At 45.8% G+C, this 19,162-nt stretch overlaps 1 protein-coding gene across 1 annotated transcript in view; it reads left to right on the plus strand.

The window, feature by feature from the left end:
• GUCY2C (guanylate cyclase 2C) overlaps positions 1–19,162 on the plus strand; it is a gene marked incomplete at both ends in the record, with an annotated part of 728,187 nt that overhangs the window by 587,124 nt on the left and 121,901 nt on the right. The window lies entirely within an intron of this gene.

Here is a 19,162-nt window from a genome sequence, read left to right on the forward strand (position 1 = left end):
AAGCTGAACTGGATGCAATAGCTGATTGGGCAATCAATTGGAAAAGTACCTGCAAGTACCAGGGTGATGCCTGCAGCTAGAGGCATCATCCCAGTACCATTTTTTAGAGCCGGCGGTCGGCTTTCAGGCGGTAATGACCGATACAGCTTGGGAGCTGCTGCATCGTTACCCCAGCGAGCGGGAGGGGACGCCCCCCCCCCTCCTGCCGCCTTCCACGGCTCTGCCCGGGTCTCCCGTCCCACCAGGAGACCCGAGCAACCAGCCGGCACGTCCACCGGCTCTTTGGAGTCCCAATCAAAGCTGGATGTGGCTTAGATCGGGTCTCCGATGACCTAACCCGGAGGCGGCGTCCATGATGTCTCGTCCGGATTACTCGGCTGCTAAAGGCGAATTTAAAAAGTGACAGTATTCAAAAATACAGTTTTTGGCATTTTGAATACATCGAAGTGCAGTGGAGGGGTCTAGGGTCTTTTAGACCACTGATCACTCCATAAAGAGTACCTGTCACTGCCTATTGCTGTCACAAGGGATGTTTGCATCGCTTGTGACAGCAATAAAAGTGATCAGATTTTTTATTTTTTTTTAAACCTGTGCTAAAATTAAAAAATAAATCGGAAAAAATAATTTTAACCACCCCCGTTGCCGTGAGCGGAAGTCGCGCCTGCAAATGAAATCGCTGTTCAAACCACACATGTGAGGTATCGCCGCGATCACCAGGGTGAGAGCAAGAAAGAGCTACTCTGTAACTCTAAACTGGTAACCCTTACAATTTTTTAAAGCGTTGCCTATGGAGATTTTTATTAACCGTAGTTTGTCGTCATTCCGCGGATGTGGGCAATTTTAAACCATAACATGTTGGGTATCTATTTACTCGGCCTGACATCATCTTTCACAATATACAAAAAAATGGGCTAATTTTACCGTTTATTTTTTTTAAATGCAGTGAAATATAATTTCTCTTACGTCCTCCGACAGTCGCCGCCTTTTCATATTCGTCACTAATGGGGGTTATTGACCTTTGCTAAGTAGGAGTAGCTAGGCAACAGAATATATTAATATCAAAGCTTTTAGCATATCCCACCCCAAGGGGGTGGTCCCCTCAGTCCATACCTCCCTGCTTCCTGCATTTCCAACTCAGTTTCTTATGCCTAGCTCAGGAGTAGGTTGGGCTGTTCCTGTGCTGGGGCTCTTAGTCTCAGCTTCTTTTCTCTTTTTGATTTTATTTGAAGTTTTTTTCTCTTTCTTTTACTTAGCTGTTTATTTTCAGCGTTAGTTACTTTCTTTTGATGAAGATGATCGTGTGGAGCTGGGTCTCAGTCTGTCCACCCTGGATCCCAGGGCTCAGGGCCAGGGGCTTCCCAGCCTGCCATCGAGTGTTCAGCTTAGGTTTTGCCCTGGCACATTGAACGACCCATCCCTGTTCGCTGCAGGGATGCTATCGGTGAGGTGGCTACCTCACTGGACACCATTGCGGTTTCGCACCGCAGTTCCGCTGCGTCATGCTTGCGACTCTCCCTGTCCTCAGTGCAGCGGTTTGGTCGCTGGAGCAGGCTCCCCACGCCATCCGGACTGGTAAGTGTAACTCTATGTGGGGACCTGTCTATTTGGGTGTCAGTCTGGGACTGTGTGACCCTACATGTCTGTGTGGCTGCTGTGCTCCCTGTCAGTTCCTGTGTGGACTTGCTGCCTGTGTGTGGGCTGTGAAGGGGGGGGGCTCTCCCGCTCTGCTGGGTGTCATAGTGAAGCAGTCAGATTTTAGGCATGCTGTGTGGTGATCGCTGCGCCGATCAGCCATTTTTTTGAGGCAAACTCATGGTGGCAGGTCCTGTGAGGTAATGTACGGCGTTTTTGGCGCCAAACGCCGCCATTTTGAGCGGCGATCGATCAGGCCACATGTCGGCGCCATGTTCTATTTGCCCAAGGATTGCTCAGCCGAGCGGCCATGTTTGTGTAGCCTTGCATAGGCTTCATAGGGGCGGTCAGTCTTGCATCACTTCCTTTTGCTCTGGGACAGCGATCGGTGCAGCAGCCTGTGTGATCTCTCCAGGTTTTTATATTTCCTTTTTTCCTGTATTCCTTGCCCAGTTTCTTGTCCCTGTGGGGGTCGGTGTATTCAGTGGGTGCGGTGGGCTACGCTCGCCGCGATCTTAAAGGGGCAGTACCCCTTTATTACTTATTTTGCTGGGGCATGGATTCTCAGGATTGCAAGTTTCCTCCCACTTTGGTGGGGGGCCAAGGGGCTGCTGCTTCCCCCGAGGGGGCTGATCTGGCCACTATTGTGGCAAACTTAGCTGCTCTAGTGCAGATGCTGGTGGCTGATCGATCCACAAAACGGCCCAGGGTGTCTATTTCCTCTGATTCAGAGGGCGATGGGGCTGCTATGGCTGGAGTGCCCTTCTCAGGGTCTCACTCCTCCCTAGACCTTGTGGGGTCTGACGGGGAGGCTGAGGTGGAAGGGGTTGATAATTCTCCCCCTGGCTCGTCTGAAGAGCTTGCACTCATGGATGAGTTGGTTGCTTCTATCAAACAAACGCTGCATTTGCAGGATGAACCATGCCCTCCTGCTTTGATGTCCTCTTATGGGACGCAAAGGAAACGCAAAACATCGCAGGTTTTTCCTTGCTCTACGGAATTTCAGCGCGCGGTTGATGAGCAATGGCGCAATTTAAAGAAGCCTTTTGCTGTGCCGAGTAGGTTCAAGCTGCGTTATCCCTTTACACCAGCTACTGATGAGCGTTGGTGTGTGCCGCCTCAGGTGGTTTTGAATAAATCAACTGCGATCCCTGCTGAGGATACCCCGGTGTTCCGGGACCCGACGGACAGGAGGTTGGAATCTCTGGTCCGTCATGCTTATACGGTTGCTGGCTCTATGCTGAAGCCTATTTTTGCTTGCATTATGGCAGCCCAGGCTATTGCGGATTGGACAAGAAAGAGGGGGGTTAAACCTGGCGCACAACTAGGGAAATGAGTGTCCAAAAACTTCCACAAGCTCCAATACAGACATATGCTACTTAAATGACACAGTAGCCTAAAGATATTAAATTGAATTAGAAGAGTCCATAGAAAGTCCATGTACATACGTCTCCATATGCTACACTCCGCAGGCTGCTCTGTAAGCAAGTAGAAGGGACTTGTGGCGAACTGTAGGAGGAAAAACAGGCGCCACACTAAGTGCAGTATATCTGGATAAACGTTTAATAGACCAAATAGAAAGGTACTCACAAACGATGATATAAAAACAGCATATCAGTGGTAAAGGAAATGGTAATCCCAGTGTCCAAATTCAGGGTGGCACAAGCGGTCTCAAAGCATCGGGCTGTAACGAGTGGAGGATCGATACTTCCCGTCTACTGGGGACACAGCGCTGTGGACACTGGGATTACCATTTCCTTTACCACTGATATGCTGTTTTTATATCATCGTTTGTGAGTACCTTTCTATTTGGTCTATTAAACGTTTATCCAGATATACTGCACTTAGTGTGGCGCCTGTTTTTCCTCCTACATATTGCGGATTGGACGCAGGTGCTCAGGCGCACTCTGGTGGCTGACTCTGCCCCGCCGACAACTTTGGCTATGGTGGATCAAATTCACCAGGGTGTCATGTATTTGTGTGATGCGGACTTGGATTTAGTCCCTTTGGCTGCGCGTCTTTCTAGTGTGGTGGTCTTGAACCGTCGCCTGATATGGCTGAAATGTTGGTCTGTTGACCAATCTTCCCGCAAGACTTTAGCTAATTTGCCCTACGCGGGATCTCGCCTTTTTGGCGAATCTTTGGATACTCTGATAAAGGGTATTTCTGGGGGTAAGAGCACTCTCTTGCCACAATCTCACAAGAATAAGTTTGTTCGTGGTAAAAAGAATGCCTCGTTTAGGCCCTCTCAGGGGTCCTTTCGTGCCTTTCGGTCGCACTATAAGGGCAAGCCCTTCAAAGGCCAAGGCTCCCAGAAGAAGCCGTGGACGGGTAAGCAGAAGTCCGGCCAGTCCGGATCCGCTGCCCATAACAAAGCGGCCTGAAGGGGCGCCCTCACGTTTGCTCGGTTTTCTTCTACCCTGGCTGGACCGCGTTCGGGACAGGTGGGTTCAGGAAATCGTTCGATCTGGATACAAGATCGAGTTTCTCTCTCGGCCGGCGGGCAGATTTTTCCCCTCAAACCTTCAGCTGACTCCGGAGCGCTTGCAGGATCTGCACCTGGCGGTGCGGGACCTGCGGGCCCAGGGAGTGGTGGTTCCGGTGCCTCATCGGAACAGATTTCGGGGGTTCTATTCCAATCTGTTCACTGTGCCCAGAAAGGAGGGCAAGGTACGTCCGATTCTGGACTTGAAAGCTCTGAACCGCTTTGTGCGGGTTCGCAAGTTCCGCATGGAATCCCTGCGATCAGTGGTGGCTGCCCTGGTTCCGGGGGAATTCATGGCCTCCATCGACTTGAAGGATGCATACCTTCACATCCCCATTTTCGAGGGTCGCCAGAGGTACCTTCGATTTGCCATTGCGGAGGATCATTATCAATTCGTGGCGTTGCCCTTTGGTCTCGCTTCGGCTCCGCAGGTTTTCACCAAGGTGCTTGCGCCAGTTCTGGCCTTATTGAGGGCCCAGGGCATTTCTGTCCTGGGGTATCTGGACGATATCCTGATTCGGCCTGCGACCAGTCAGGGCCTGGTGAACGACCTGTCCATCACGATGCAGACTCTGCAGGAATTCGGCTGGACGATATATTTTCCAAAGTCAACGTTGTGTCCGTCGGTTCGTCTTCCCTACCTGGGGATGATTCTGGACTCTGTTCAAGCGAAGGTCTTCCTGCCGGAAGACAAGCTTCGGACACTTCAGTGCGAAGTCAGGTCCCTCAGGGACAATCAGTGCTCGTCCCTCCGGACGTGTATGAGGTGTCTGGGATTGATGGTTTCGGCCTTCGAGGCGATTTCCTTTTCCCCAGTTTCACACACGGGAGCTTCAGGCGGAGGTCCTGGCCAAGTGGGACGGGCGTCCGCAATCTCTGGATCTGCGGCTGTCGTTGAGCCATCTCACCCGAAGGGGTCTTCTGTGGTGGCTCCAGTCCCCGGCGGTGTCGGGGGGCAAGTCCTTTCGTCCTTTGTCGTGGACGGTGATCACCACGGATGCCAGCCTGTCGGGCTGGGGTGGTGTTCTGGGCGTTCTGTCCGCCCAGGGAACTTGGTCGGAGGAGGAATCCTCCCTTCCGATCAACATTCTGGAATTGCAAGCGATAAATCTCTGTCTTCTGCGTTGGACCGACAGGCTTCAGGGCCGTCCAGTTCGGGTACAGACGGACAATGCCACAGCAGTGGTCTACATCAACCACCAAGGGGGCACCAGGAGTGCCCGCGCGGCTCGGGAAGTAGCCGACATTCTGTCTTGGGCCGAGACGCACGTCCCGGCGATATCTGCAGTTCACATTCCACATGGAGAACTGGCAGGCGGATTATCTGAGCCGCCAGACCCTGGACCAGGGAGAATGGTCCCTTCACCCGGATGTCTTCCAGATGTTGTGCTCAAAGTGGGGGTCCCCAGATGTGGACCTGTTCGCGTCTCGTCTAAACAACAAGGTGGAAAGGTTCGTGGCAAGGACGCGTTAGTGGCGCCCTGGCATCAGTATCGCCTGATGTATGCCTTTCCACCGATTCAGCTGCTGTCCAGGCTCCTTCGCAGGTTGGCCTCGGAACCGCACACGGTGATTCTGGTGGCACCAGACTGGCCTCGCCGGTCTTGGTACGCAGATCTCGTGAATCTGGCGGTCGACGCTCCGTGGCGTCTGCCACTTCGAGAAGATCTCCTGTCTCAAGGACCGATATTCCATCCTGCTTTACAGTCGCTGGCTTAACGGCCTGGCTGTTGAAAGCCAGGTCCTGAAGGATAGGGGTCTTTCCCCTGAGGTCATTCCCACTTTGATCAAGGCTAGGAAGGCCTCTTCAGGGAAGATTTACTACCCTACTTGGAAGGCTTACTTTGCCTGGTGTGAGTCCAGGGGGTATTCCTCTCGCTCGTACTCGGTGTCGAGAGTGTTGGCTTTCCTTCAAACGGGCGTGGACCAGCGTTTGGCGTTGGCCACGATTAAGGTTCAGATTTCTGCGCTGGCCATTCTCTTTCAACGCCCTGTGGCGTCTAACTCTTTGGTTGGCACCTTTGTTCAAGGGGTGCGACATTTGGTCCCTCCTAGGAGGGAGCCTTTGCCTCCATGGGATTTGAACCTTGTTCTGTCCATATTGCAACATGCTCCTTTTGAAAATATCAGGGAGATCTCGTTGTCTCTGTTGTCCAAGAAGGTTGCCTTCTTGGTGGCGATCACTTCGGCTCGCAGGGTGTCGGAGCTGGCGGCCTTGTAATGCAAATCTCCGTATTTGGTGATTCACTTGGATAAGGTGGTCTTGCGACCTAACCCGTCTTTTCTTCCGAAGAGGATCTCGGAATTTCACCTCAATGAGGATATTGTTCTGCCTTCGCTTTGCGCGAAGCCTAAGCATCCGAAGGAGGTGGCTTTGCATTCCTTGGATGTTGTTAGGGCGATCAGGGTTTACCTGTCATCGACTAAATCCTTTCGCAAGTCGGATTCTCTCTTTGTCCTTCCTGAGGGACCTCGGAAGGGCATGGCGGCGTCGGCTGCGACCATCGCCAAATGGATCAGACAGACGATTGTGCAAGCCTATGCTTTGAAGGGGAAGGTTCCTCCTTTTCCTGTGAAGGTGCACTCTACCAGGTCTCTGAGTACGTCTTGGGCCTATCGTCATCAGGCTTCTGTGGCCCAGGTGTGTAAGGCGGCGACTTGGTCGTCCGTTCACACCTTCTCAAAATTTTACAAAGTGGATGTTCAGGCATCGGCAGATGCTTCCTTTGGCCGTAAAGTTCTTAGTGTGGCGGTGCCTTAGGGTCCCTTGTTTGGGCCCTTGGCTGTTGGGGTGTTTTTACCCCTAGGTTACTTGTTTTTTCCTGGGTTGTTGCTCCTGTTGAGCACGTTTTCCTGTTGCCCAGTTGGTTCTCTTACCTTGGTAAGGTTCCTTTCTCTGATGTGGGTACTGCGTTGCTTTAGGCGCGGCTGCTTTTTTCCCGCCCCTCATGTCTACACTGCTATGGGACGTCCCCATTAGTGACGAATATGAAGAGGCGGCGACTGTCGGAGGACGTAAGAGAAAACAGAATTTTTGTAAAATCTTACCTGTAAAATTCCTTTCTCTGAGTCCTCCGACAGTCGCCGCCCCCGCCCCTCTTTTGGGGTTTGTTTATGTACTCTACTGCTATGCTACTGATACTGAGTTGGAAATGCAGGAAGCAGGGAGGTATGGACTGAGGGGACCACCCCCTGGGGGTGGGATATGCTAAAAGCTTTGATATTAATATATTCTGTTGCCTAGCTACTCCTACGGAGCAAAGGTCAATAACCCCCATTAGTGACGAATATGAAGAGGCGGCGACTGTCGGAGGATTCAGAGAAAGGAATTTTACAGGTAAGATTTTACAAAAATTCAGTTTTTTCCACAAAAATAGCGTTTGAAAGACAGCTGCGCATACACCGCATGACAAAAAATATTGCAATGACCACCATTTTATTCTCCAGACACTTTTCTATAAAATATATAAAAAATGTTGGGGGTTCTAAGTAATTTTCTAGCAAAAAATACTGATTATAACTTGTAAACAACATGTGTCAGAAACTCTTGCTGGGTGCAGGAATGAGCCCTGCTGGTAAAAATTCCATACAAATTTGAAATTGCATGTACTTGTTATAGAGGTGCAGAGAAATTGGGCCTTGGGTGCTGGTGGTGCCTGAACACCGTAACCCCTCACAGTTACTTATGCTGGGCACAGGGACAGGCCCTGCTGTTAGAAATTAGATACGAAATTGAAATCGCATGAACTTGTCAAACAGGAGCAGAAAAATTGGGCCTTGGTTGTTGGTGGTGCCTGAACACCGTAACCCCTCACAGGTACTCTTGCTGGGCACAGGGACAGGCCCTGCCATTAGAAATGAGATACCAAATTGAAATCACATGAACTTGTCATACAGGTGCAGAAAAATTGGGCCTTGGTTGTTGGTGGTGCCTGAACACCATAACCCCTCACAGGTACTCTTGCTGGGAGCAGGAATGAACCCTGCTGGTAAAAATTCTATATAAATTTGAAATCACATGTACTTGTCATACAGTTGCAGAAAAATTGGGCCTTGGGTGTTGGTGGTGCCTGAACACCGGAACCCCTCGCAGTTACTCTTGCTGGGCACAGGAACAGGCCCTGCTGGTAAGAATTCCATACAAATTTGAAATTAGCAAAGATCAACTGTTGTATTTGTTCTTATCAGTGATCTGGGGGGGCGCTGTGCTGAATAGTGTGATAACGTACGACTTTTATTGTTAAAATAAAGAATAACACTTACAACGTCACAGCGCTGCCTTGAGGACGGGCTACATTTGAGACGGCCGGCTTCCTTTCCATGCGAGTCCTTTCTCATCCAATATGTGAGTGTTATTCTTTATTCTAACAATAAAAGTCATACGTTATCACACTATTCAGTCCCCTTCTTTTTTATGGCACACTGAGCTCCTTCCTGTGGCCACTACTGGTACATCATCTACTTTGGCTGTGTCCTGGAGTTTTGCTGTGGCTGGGATCCATTCAGAGTGGTGCTGTGAGGAATCTATCATTGTAGGCTTGTTTTTACCAGTAGCTGGTAAGGAGACATGCGTGTCACTTGTGTGAGAGCACCGTGGTGATTAACCTTACTGGAACTTTTTTTTCACATTCCGCTGAATTCGGCATTTATTCTTGGGACTTTATTATACCTATTCATTTATGTGTTTGTGACTTATGGTCATATTTATTCCAATACAAGTTTCCCTTTGTTGCATTTATCATGTTTACATCTACCAATTATTGTATATGACTAATGTACACCAGGTATACAGTATTCGGCATCTTGGTTGTTCATTTGACACTTGATGCTTACCACTGTCATCTTTTGGTGATTTCCATATATGACATTGTGATTGGTGTAGTTATTTACCTAACAGTTCTTATTAGCGCAGCTTATTTATATATTTATTACCTGTGTTTGGTGTCGTCTCACCTGAAGCTGCAGCTCTTTTCTAGCTATTACAGTGTTAGCGCGGTTACCAATTTTTACTTATATATATTGTGAGGTTGATTAGCTCGGTGGCGGGCGTGGATGACCCCTTGGGGGGATTCGTTACACAGGGAGATAGCCGAGAAGTGGTTGCAAACAACAGTTTGGTTTATTCATGCAATTTTCTTCACCAGACTGCAAGCGTCAAAAACATCCAAAATAAAATAAAACACAAAATAAATCCTTGCCACTGTGGGCGGCTACCTTCTCACACACAGGAACCTATCTAATGAAGTCTGTCCCCAACCTACTGTTGGGCAGACTTGGCTGATCATACAGCAGACTATCAATAGTCCATTTATTATCTCTTCACATAGAGAATGTCCCTTTTCTCTTCACACAGCACATGTTCATTGGACTTTCCTTTCACATAGAAAACATCCCTTTGTTTGTCTCTTCACACTCTTCACATAGCAACCATTCCTTTACTTGTCTCTTCACATCGCAAACAGTGCATTTATTTCTTTCCACATATAAATAGTCCAATACCTCACCTTGAGTAGTCTTCAGTCTTAATTAATTTCCCCTTCACACAGGAAATGTCCATTGGTTTCTTTTCACATAGAAACAATCCAAGACCTCACCTCGAGTAGTCTTCACACTTGTTACCCTCCTCAGCGCACATCGCTTCAGGAGGTCTTCCCCATGCTCACACAGCTTTCAGGGGGCACACATCTGACTGTCCTCCTCTCCCCATGCCCACACAGCGTCAGGAGGCAGCAATCAATCGACTTCCTTTGGACAAATTATAGAGGCCTTAACTTCCTCATTCCGAACAGCTGAAGGCCTTTCAACTTCCTTAAGCCGTCCTGGCTACCTTTTTAGCCGACACCCTATAGTAATTGGTGAACTTTCCAAACCAGGTGGAAATGTATCTCCTGTCTGTGACTACATCCACAGATTTACCTGACTTCCTGTCGCAATATATATATATATATATATATAGACAGCCCTCAAATTTTTCACTCACCTGCTCGCATTTTGCGAGTGAAAAATAATTGAATGCGAGCAAGGAGAGGAAGAAACAGAACACTGTCTGGGCGTGCAGGGGTGGGCAGTGTCCATATCTGTGATGAGGGGGGGCGCACTAGGAGCTTCTGCCTTCACATGCCTGACAGGAGTGAATGTCATTCTCCCTCCTCTTATTGCAGCAGCACAATGAATGATTTCTGGACTCCTCCGTTCCAGCCACTTATCTCTCCTGCAGCCGTTAATCATTTCTCTCCTTCCAAGCTCCCCTCCCCTGTTGGTTTGTTCTACTCGGCCAGGTTACTTTCACTTTGTCCGTCTCCTCTCCTCGCACTTGTCTTTATCTTCCCTGCACAATCGTAAGTCAGCAGCGATTCTTGTACTCCTCTGTTCACATTAACGCTTCATCTACTTCTATCTTTCAGCTGTCCTCTCCATAAATCTGTACTGTATGTCTTGCAGCCTCTGGTCCCAGCTCTGAGCATTCCAAGCAGCCATTTAGCTGACCCTGTCCTGTCCCAAAATACAGCCTTAGCACTTTCTCTACAGCCCTTCACTCTGCTCTTCATTAACATATATTATTACAACCCAGACCCCCCAGACCCCCCTATTCAGTCTCTTATCCCTAATAACTGGTTAACTGTGGTTTGGCCAGTGTAATTGTATGTGCGTTTTACCTGGATTTTAGGTGCATTTCTATTGAATTTCTATTACAAAGTGCGTTTTCATGAAAGCGCTTTAAAGTCCTGCATGCTGCATCTTTGATGCGGCTTCAGAAAATGCACTGTGTAATAGAATTCAATAGAAATGCACCTAAAATCCAGGTAAAACGCACATAAAATCACACTGTTGTTGTTAATATTTATTTGTGCAACTTCTACAGTCATGCAAAAACATTTAACAGTGTAATTTTATAAAATAATTTTTTGAGGGCGCATTTAGGGGCGGGGCAGGGTAGGGGTTAGGTGGGGCAAATAGTGGCGAGTAACCCTTAAGGCCTGGCTAGTAGCTCAAAATTTTGAGCCCTGTATATAGATATCAATGTATGGTCTATACTGAACTGACCGATCAATACTCAATTGCCCTATATACAGTGTTGGTCATGTACTTTAAAAAAAGTAATTAGTTATAGTTACTAGTTACTTCTCACAAAAAGTAACTGAGTTAGTGACTGAGTTACATCATTAAAAAAGTAACTAATTACCAGGGAAAGTAACTATTGCGTTATTTTAAAAATAAATAATCAAATATGCCAAATAACTTGTATGCCCCCAATAATAAATGTTAAATGAATGAAATGGACACTAAATAGAATCAATTCTTATTTGAAAACATTGTACACTAATCTACACTATTTTAATGTTGTACTACTCTGCCTCTGGTTGTTTGGCAAACGATGGAAATGATGTGTCTTGTCCCACCCCACCCACCACCGAAGCAACAGTGCAAAATGAGAGTTGTTTCCCGGTGTGACGCTTCATGTGTGTAGTTATGACAAGTCTATAGCGCTGGCACACTGATCCGTGTCCTCCCTAGGATGGAAGCAAAGATACTAACATTTCCAACAGTCCCTCTGGAGCTGGCATAAGCTCCTCTGTGGCAGGTTTCAGGCCTCTTTAGCGGTCAGTTTGCAGTCACATCACTAATGCGCATACGTGGGAGCTAGTCATCCCAGCACACAAGATCAGGCCAGTTGCTGTAGGCTTGTGCAGCTCAGCTTACATTTACGGGATTGATGTGATCAGGTATGTTAGGTGTCATTTATTGCAGAAGACACTTTGCATGTCTTTTCTGCAATGAATGCCTCCCTACTCACACTGACTTACAATGGAACTTCATTTCTGCTTTAGGAATTAGTAAACTGATATATTATTTTTTGTTTTGGGGTTTAGTACCACATTAGGGAAACCACTGCACATCTTATACACAAACCAAATAAAACAAGAAAGAAACAGACACAGGGATACTCATTTAATACTAATCAGAATAATATAGGCAGCTCTAAAATAAAGAAATGCTCTGATGAAGAACCCCAGTAAAAACTTCTGGTGGGACCCCACCACTTCAATAAGCATAAGGCCCCTTTCAGACGAACGATCCGATCAGATCTGCCTGTCAGTTTTTTAGGTGGACCCGATCGGATGGGGCAGCGGATATCAGTGGAGACATGTCCACTGACACCCGCTGCCATCCGCATCCAATCCTGTCTGTGAAATCCGGACGGATGGAAACCCTATTTTCCAGCCGTCCAGCGGATCGGATGAGAACTGACAGGCGGTCCGTTCTCTTCCGATTCCCCCATAGAGGACAGCGGGAATCTGACACCTCCCTCTCTGCACACAGAGCAGAGACGGAGCTCTCATCTGCCTGCTCAGCAGGGATCGGCGGATCCATCCCCACTGTGCAGAGAACGGTCCGCACCGGACAGCGGACCATGTGAAAGGAGCCTAAAGAAAAAAAGAAAAGATCCCACAGTGCTTATACATGAGTGATAGAGGGGTATGCATTACCTACTGGAAACACACATGGCTGACCCTGGTATTGGTGCACTATACACATATCATCAGTGATGCCCAGGGATGGAAAGTCAGGCTCAGGTCACCATTTTATCTGACTCACCTGTCTAGAGGAAAGAATATTCAGACCCCCCCTGAAATTACACAGCATTCATTACTTCCATCTGCCAGGTAACAAGTGCCAGCAACACCAGCATTTCCTACATATGATGTGTATTGGTGCACTCTCCAAAACGGTCCCCAGTGTACTTTGTCACTGAACATAAAGTTCCTGCTTTTCCCTTCATATGATGTATTAGTATGGTGCTGACATTTTCTAGAAGACATGCTGGCTGGGGAGGAAGGAGGCAGGGGGTAGGACCGATTGTAACTATTGTATATGCACCCACAGCAGTGTATAATTCAGGTTTATTATACACCACTATGTGTGCAGATAGAGTAGTTACAATTGTCCCGTCCCCTGCCATCTATTCTCCCCAGCAGCTGCTGTTAGTCTGTGTATGGAACAAGGGGGCGGAGCCCTGTATACTGGCCCCGCCCACCCCAACATCAATGCTTGATTTTGACAGCTCCACTCACTGTGATTGTGGCCGCCTCCTGCTTGCCCACCAATCATCACTGGATGCGGATGGATGTTACACTGCTGGTCACTATAGTAACGCCAGCATTTTATGGTCAGTAACGGTAACGGCCTTACTATGGGAGAAACAATAATTAGTTAGATTACTAGTTACTGTAAAAAGTGACTCCGTTAGTAACGGCGTTTACTTATAACGCCGTTATTACCATCACTGCCTATATATATATATATATATATATATATATATACATATAGATATCAAGCATGATTGGCTAAAGGCAGCCTGCCTTTGTCCAATTATGGCAGAGATGATTTGATTGGTCAAATAATGGCAGTCAGGGTGCATGCTTTGGCCAATCACATAATGCACTGCACGCGCACAGTGCATTATGGATGGGCGCTTGAATTTCCCACAAAGAAGCACATTTGTTCGTCATTCGACGAACGAGCGAACAACCAATGTTTAAGTTAAACTTACTTTCGACTCAAACTCGAAGCTCATCCCTAGTTAAAAAACAAATTAATAGTAAAAAGATCAGGTCTGAGCATGTAGGCCCTTTACAAAAAAATCTGGAGTAGGTGACTAGGGACAAAGAAGGCAAATGTATCAAATACTTTATTCAGCTCCGTATACAAAGGAACATGGGGGAGATCAAGTCTATAATGCTGGTGGTATTGACACAACTCCAAATGATCCACAATGGATCAAAATGGATATGGTCCAGAAATATTTAGACAGAATAAAGGTGAATAAAGCACCTTAACCAGATGGCATCCACCCATGGATCCTAAAAGAATTGAGCTCTGTCATTTCAAAGCTATTGTTTCTAATTTTTAGAGACTCGTTAATGACTGGAATGGTACCACTGGATTGGCATAGGGGTTGTGTGGTGCCCATATTTAAAAATGGATCAAAGTCCTTACCAAGTAACTATAGACCTGTTGGTTTAACCGCTTCAATACAGGGCACTTTCACCCCCTTCCTGCCCAGGCCAATTTTCAGCTTTTAGCGCTGTTGCATTTTGAATGACAATTGCTCGGTCATGCAACACTGTACCTAAACCAAATTTATGTCATTTTTTTCCCCACAAATAGAGCTTTCTTTTGGTGGTATTTGATCACCACAAGGTTTTTTTCTTTTTTGCTAAACAAATAAAAAAAAAGACCGAAAAGTTTGAAAAAAAAAATGTTTTTTTGTTTATGTTATACAATTTTGTAAATAGATAAGTTTTTTTCCTGCACTGATGAGCACTGATGAAGCTGCACTGACAGGCACTGATGAGGAGGCACTGATGGGGTGGCACTGATGGGGTGGCTCTAATATGCGGCACTGATAAGCAGCACTGATGGGCACTGATATGTGGCGCTGATAGGTAGCACTGATATGCAGCATTGGTGGGCACTAATAGGCGACACTGCTAGGCACTGATAGGCGGCACTGATGGGCACTGATAGGTGGCACTGATGGGCACTGATAGGCGGCACTGATCGGCACTGATGGGCGGCACTGATCGGCACTAATGGGCACTGATAGGCAGCACTGGTGGGCAATAATGGACACTGGTGGGCGGCACTGATAGATGGCAATGATGGGCACTGGTGGGCAGCACTGATCTGATTACCAGTGCAGACCCCCCCCTGTCAGGAGAGCCGCAGATCGGCTCTCCTCTACTCGTGCCTGTCAGGCACGAACTAAGGAAAGCCGGCTCTCAACAGCTCTTCCTGTGTACTATGTGACCAGCTGTGATTGGACACAGCTGGTCACATGGTAAAGAGCCTACGTCAGAGTGACGCGGCGCATCACCGATCGCCGCTCTGCGCGCCCCCCAGTCAGGATAATGCAACCACTTTCCCGCCGTCAATCGCCTATAGGGCGGGTGGGAAGTGGTTAAAGTCCATAGTCGGGAAGATACTGGAGACATTAATAAAAGACCGCATTGATGAGTTCTTGCTGGAAAAAAATATTTTAAGCAACAGACAACATGGATTCATGAAAGACAGAAGTCGTCAAACAAATCTGATTTCCTTTTTATGAGGAGGTAAGTAAAACCTTGGACAGAGGGGTGTCTTCGGACATAGTATACTTGTATTTTCCAAAAGCATTTGACACAATTCCCCACACACCACTAATGTGTTAAGGTAAAGTCTACAGGCTTGGAAAGATCAGTTTGTAAATGGATAGAAAACTGGCTAAAAAGATAGAATTCAGAGAGGAGTAATTGATGATTGTTACTCTGAATGGTCTAAGGTTTTTAGTGGTGTAACCCACTAAAAAGTGTTGGGACCCTTACTTTTCAATATCTTTATTAATGATAAAGGGTCTGGGATTAAAATGACCTTATTAGTGTTTGCAGATGACACCAAGATATGCAGTGGAATAATGTTCTTACAGGATGTCTCCAATTTACGAGCCAACCTCAACGCACTGTTTAAGTGAGCAATTATGTGGCTAATGAGTTTTAATGTTGATAAATGTAAAAGCATGCACTTGGGGGCTAAGAATATGCATGCATCATACATACTAGGGGGAATACAACTGGGGGAATCCATAGTGGAGAAGGATCTGGAGGCTTTGGTAGATCATAAGCCTAATAATAGCATGCATTGCCAAGCTACGGTTTCCACATAAACAAAGTCCTTTTTTTATTAAGAGAGGTATCATTTTTTCCCTGTACAAATCATTAGTAAGACCTCATCTGGAATATGCAGTTCGGTTTTGTGCACCAGTTCTCAAAGGATATCAGGGAACCTGGGGAAAGTGCAAAGAAGGGCAACCAAACTGATAAGAGGCATGGAGGAGCTCAGCTATGAGGAAAGATTAGAGGAACTGATTTTATTCTCTCTCGAGAAGAGGAGATTAAGGGGGTATTATGATCAACATGAATACAGAAAGGTTTCTTCATAGTAAGAGCTGGGTAATGTGAAATAGACTCCCTCTTTAAAAAAGGCCTGGATTCTTTCCTAAATAATATAACTGGGTACTAACATTTATAGGTAAAGTTGATCCAGGGAAAATCCTAGGGAATAGGAAGGAATTTTTTCTCCTGTTGTAGCAAATAGGATCCTGCTTTGCTCGGGTTTTTCGCCTTCCTCTGGATCAACTGTGGGTATAGGATTGTGTCTATAGGATTGTATGATTTTTTTTTTTTTGTTATTGGTTGAACTAGATGAACTTGGGTCTTTTTTCAACCTGACTAACTTTGTAACTATTTAAGGGTTTACAACCACTTTAATATTTTAGCAAGTGAGTTAAAAATGTAAAGTTATTTTACATCCAGCCTAAAAAATACTGCATCGTAGGATTTTCATGCTCTATGGTCCTCTGAGAAAATATTATGTAAAGCTCAAGTACAAATCAGAAGTGGAAGTTCAAATATTGGCAATAAAGTTGGGTGAGAAGTTCAGATTGAGCAAAAGTTCTGCCTGAACATCCCCTGTTTGCCCATTCAGCGAACCCCTGAATTTGCGGGGTGCTCGGCAGGATGTTCGCCCGCCGAGCGACCCACAATGTATTGCACACTGCACAGTGCATTCTAAGGCCCTGATTGGGCAAAGCTTTTCCCAATCAGGGCACAGTGAATAGTTGGTTGTTTAGGAGCGGGTTGGTAAGCCAGCCGCAGCATCCTTAACAATGAATGAGTCATCAGCTGTCATCGGGCTTAATGAAAAAAAAAAAAAACATTTAGGTTTTTTGGGTCTAGTATGAGTCTTAGGGAGAACTCCATGCCAAAATTAAAAAAAAAAAAAAAACGGCAAGATCTATACCAGACCCTTATCTGAGCTTGCAGACTTGCAGGCTAGGAAAGGGGGGCAAGCGAGATCCCAGATTCTGCCCCCCGTATGTGAATAATTATGGGGTACGTTGTACCCCTTCTCATTCACCAAAAATAAATAAAAACACACACAGTTTTTGACAGTTCATTTATTTATTAGATCCATCGTCAATCACGACGTCCACCACTGTCGCCGGACCCGAAAAAAGGATAAAACCTCCACCCACGCCGAAGGCTAACCTCCACTTATATTGGTAAGGGGCAGGGTCACCTGGCAAAATCACCTAGTGGCTCTGCCCCCTTCTGACATCACCGACTCCAACAGTGGAGCAGGTAGTCGATGGTTAGCCTTTTTTCGGGTGTGGTGGTGGGCGTCATGGATCTACATCGGTGGACACTGTTTTTAATAAAGGAATTGTGTGTCTTTAGCACCTCCCCAGAACCCCCCGGGGGACCTTCACGCCATTTTTTAAAATATTTTTGTATTGCTGGCAATGGTATTGTATTGCGTGCAATTTTAATTTAATTTTTTTCTTTATTAATGTCAGTTTCGCTGCAGCAGGTTCTATGCACTGTACAGATGTGGCACTTTTCAGGCAGACTAAGGGGACCCACCAGGCCCTATATTTAAATGATTTCTTTTTTGTTTCAGTTTAAGCATCGTTAAAATAAAATCATTGCTCCTGTAAAAACTATCTTTTAAAAAAAAATGTTTTGCATTGATACATGTCCCCCAGAGCAGTACCCGGGCCCACATACTCTTTTTATGGGCAATAACATGCATGTAATCCTTAAAAATTTGGAATTTTTTATTTTGCAAGTTCAGGTCCTATAGACTTTAATAGAGTCCGCGGCTCGAGGCTGAACTTTTTACATGTTTGGGAGTTCTGGTGTGAACTGAACAAGAAGGTGTTCGGCCCAACTCGAATTGTCAACTAAGAAGTAAAGAAAGGAAAGTTATCACCTCGCCCTCCTAAAATCTGTTTGTGCAAAAGAAAATGCCACCAATTAGACTTCTATTTGGACACTGCACCCAAGTTCTCAGTGCTTGTGTTCAATTGTTGTACCTGCTAGACACAGGTGCACAAATCTTTCGGAGCCCAGCACTGTCCATACTGGACACCCCTGCCTCAGCGCATTCCTTCCCAAGCCACTCCACTCCACTCCACAGACTGACATGTACATAGCCGAGGTGTTTTGTTTTGTAGTAGGGATGGGTGGACTCCAATGGGGAACAAATAGTCTAATTCCCCATTAGGTTTGTCTAGCTGTTAATGGACAGCACACATCAGTGGGTGGGTCCATAGCCACTAATCAGTCCAACAGCTGCACCAAAATTGTAAATGCTTATGACCAATTCATGTACCCTTCAGAGACAGATATATAGGGTAATGATTGTCTATGATACAGCGGCCATTTTCTTGAAGTCCAAGGCTTCCATGTTCTAATAGTCCTAGCCAAAGTTGCCATTTTATTGAATACCCACCAAAATATTGATCCTATGTATAATGTGTATATTTGACTTGGCAACCATTTTTTTATAGATAATTAGCTAAATCTAGCAATCTCTATGTGTATATGCTAAAAAAAGTGTCACTTAGACTGTTCTGTGGAAAAGTTGTGTTGTACAAAACAGAGCACAGGAATACCGCGAGAGACTTACAGAAAAATAAATACTTGTAAAAAAATAAAAAAATGTAATAAATGCCTATACAATACAAAGTTAAAAAATCAATTAAAATGTAAAATAAAACCTAGATATCATAACCATTTAAAACCAAGTGGACTAATGATGTCCTTAAGTGACTAGATGCCTTATTTTATTGGAAAATAAGAAAGGGGTTACAATTAAATATGTATTTATTTAAAGACTATGCAGTTATTATATGGTGGATGTGGATAATCGCATTGGAGAAAGAGTGTGTAATTAAACAATTATTGACTACTACTTACGCTACTCTGTGTAGGGAACTAAGATGTCTGTCTGCTTGAATTACATGGACCTTTTGACAAAAACCTAATAAGACATAAAAAATCGCTCAGGAAGCAGTTTAGGTCAAATTCTATATTTCTTCTTGAAAAAATACTCCTTTTCTGCCTACAATATCCATATTGCTATCACAGAGGTATGGAGGAATGAAAGGGAATATCATACTGTAGTATATTCAAATAAAAGTATTTTTTAAAAAGTGTTGCA

The sequence above is a fragment of the Pelophylax lessonae genome (assembly GCF_965119305.1).
Source record: "Pelophylax lessonae genome assembly, chromosome: 8".
NCBI lineage: Eukaryota > Metazoa > Chordata > Amphibia > Anura > Ranidae > Pelophylax > Pelophylax lessonae.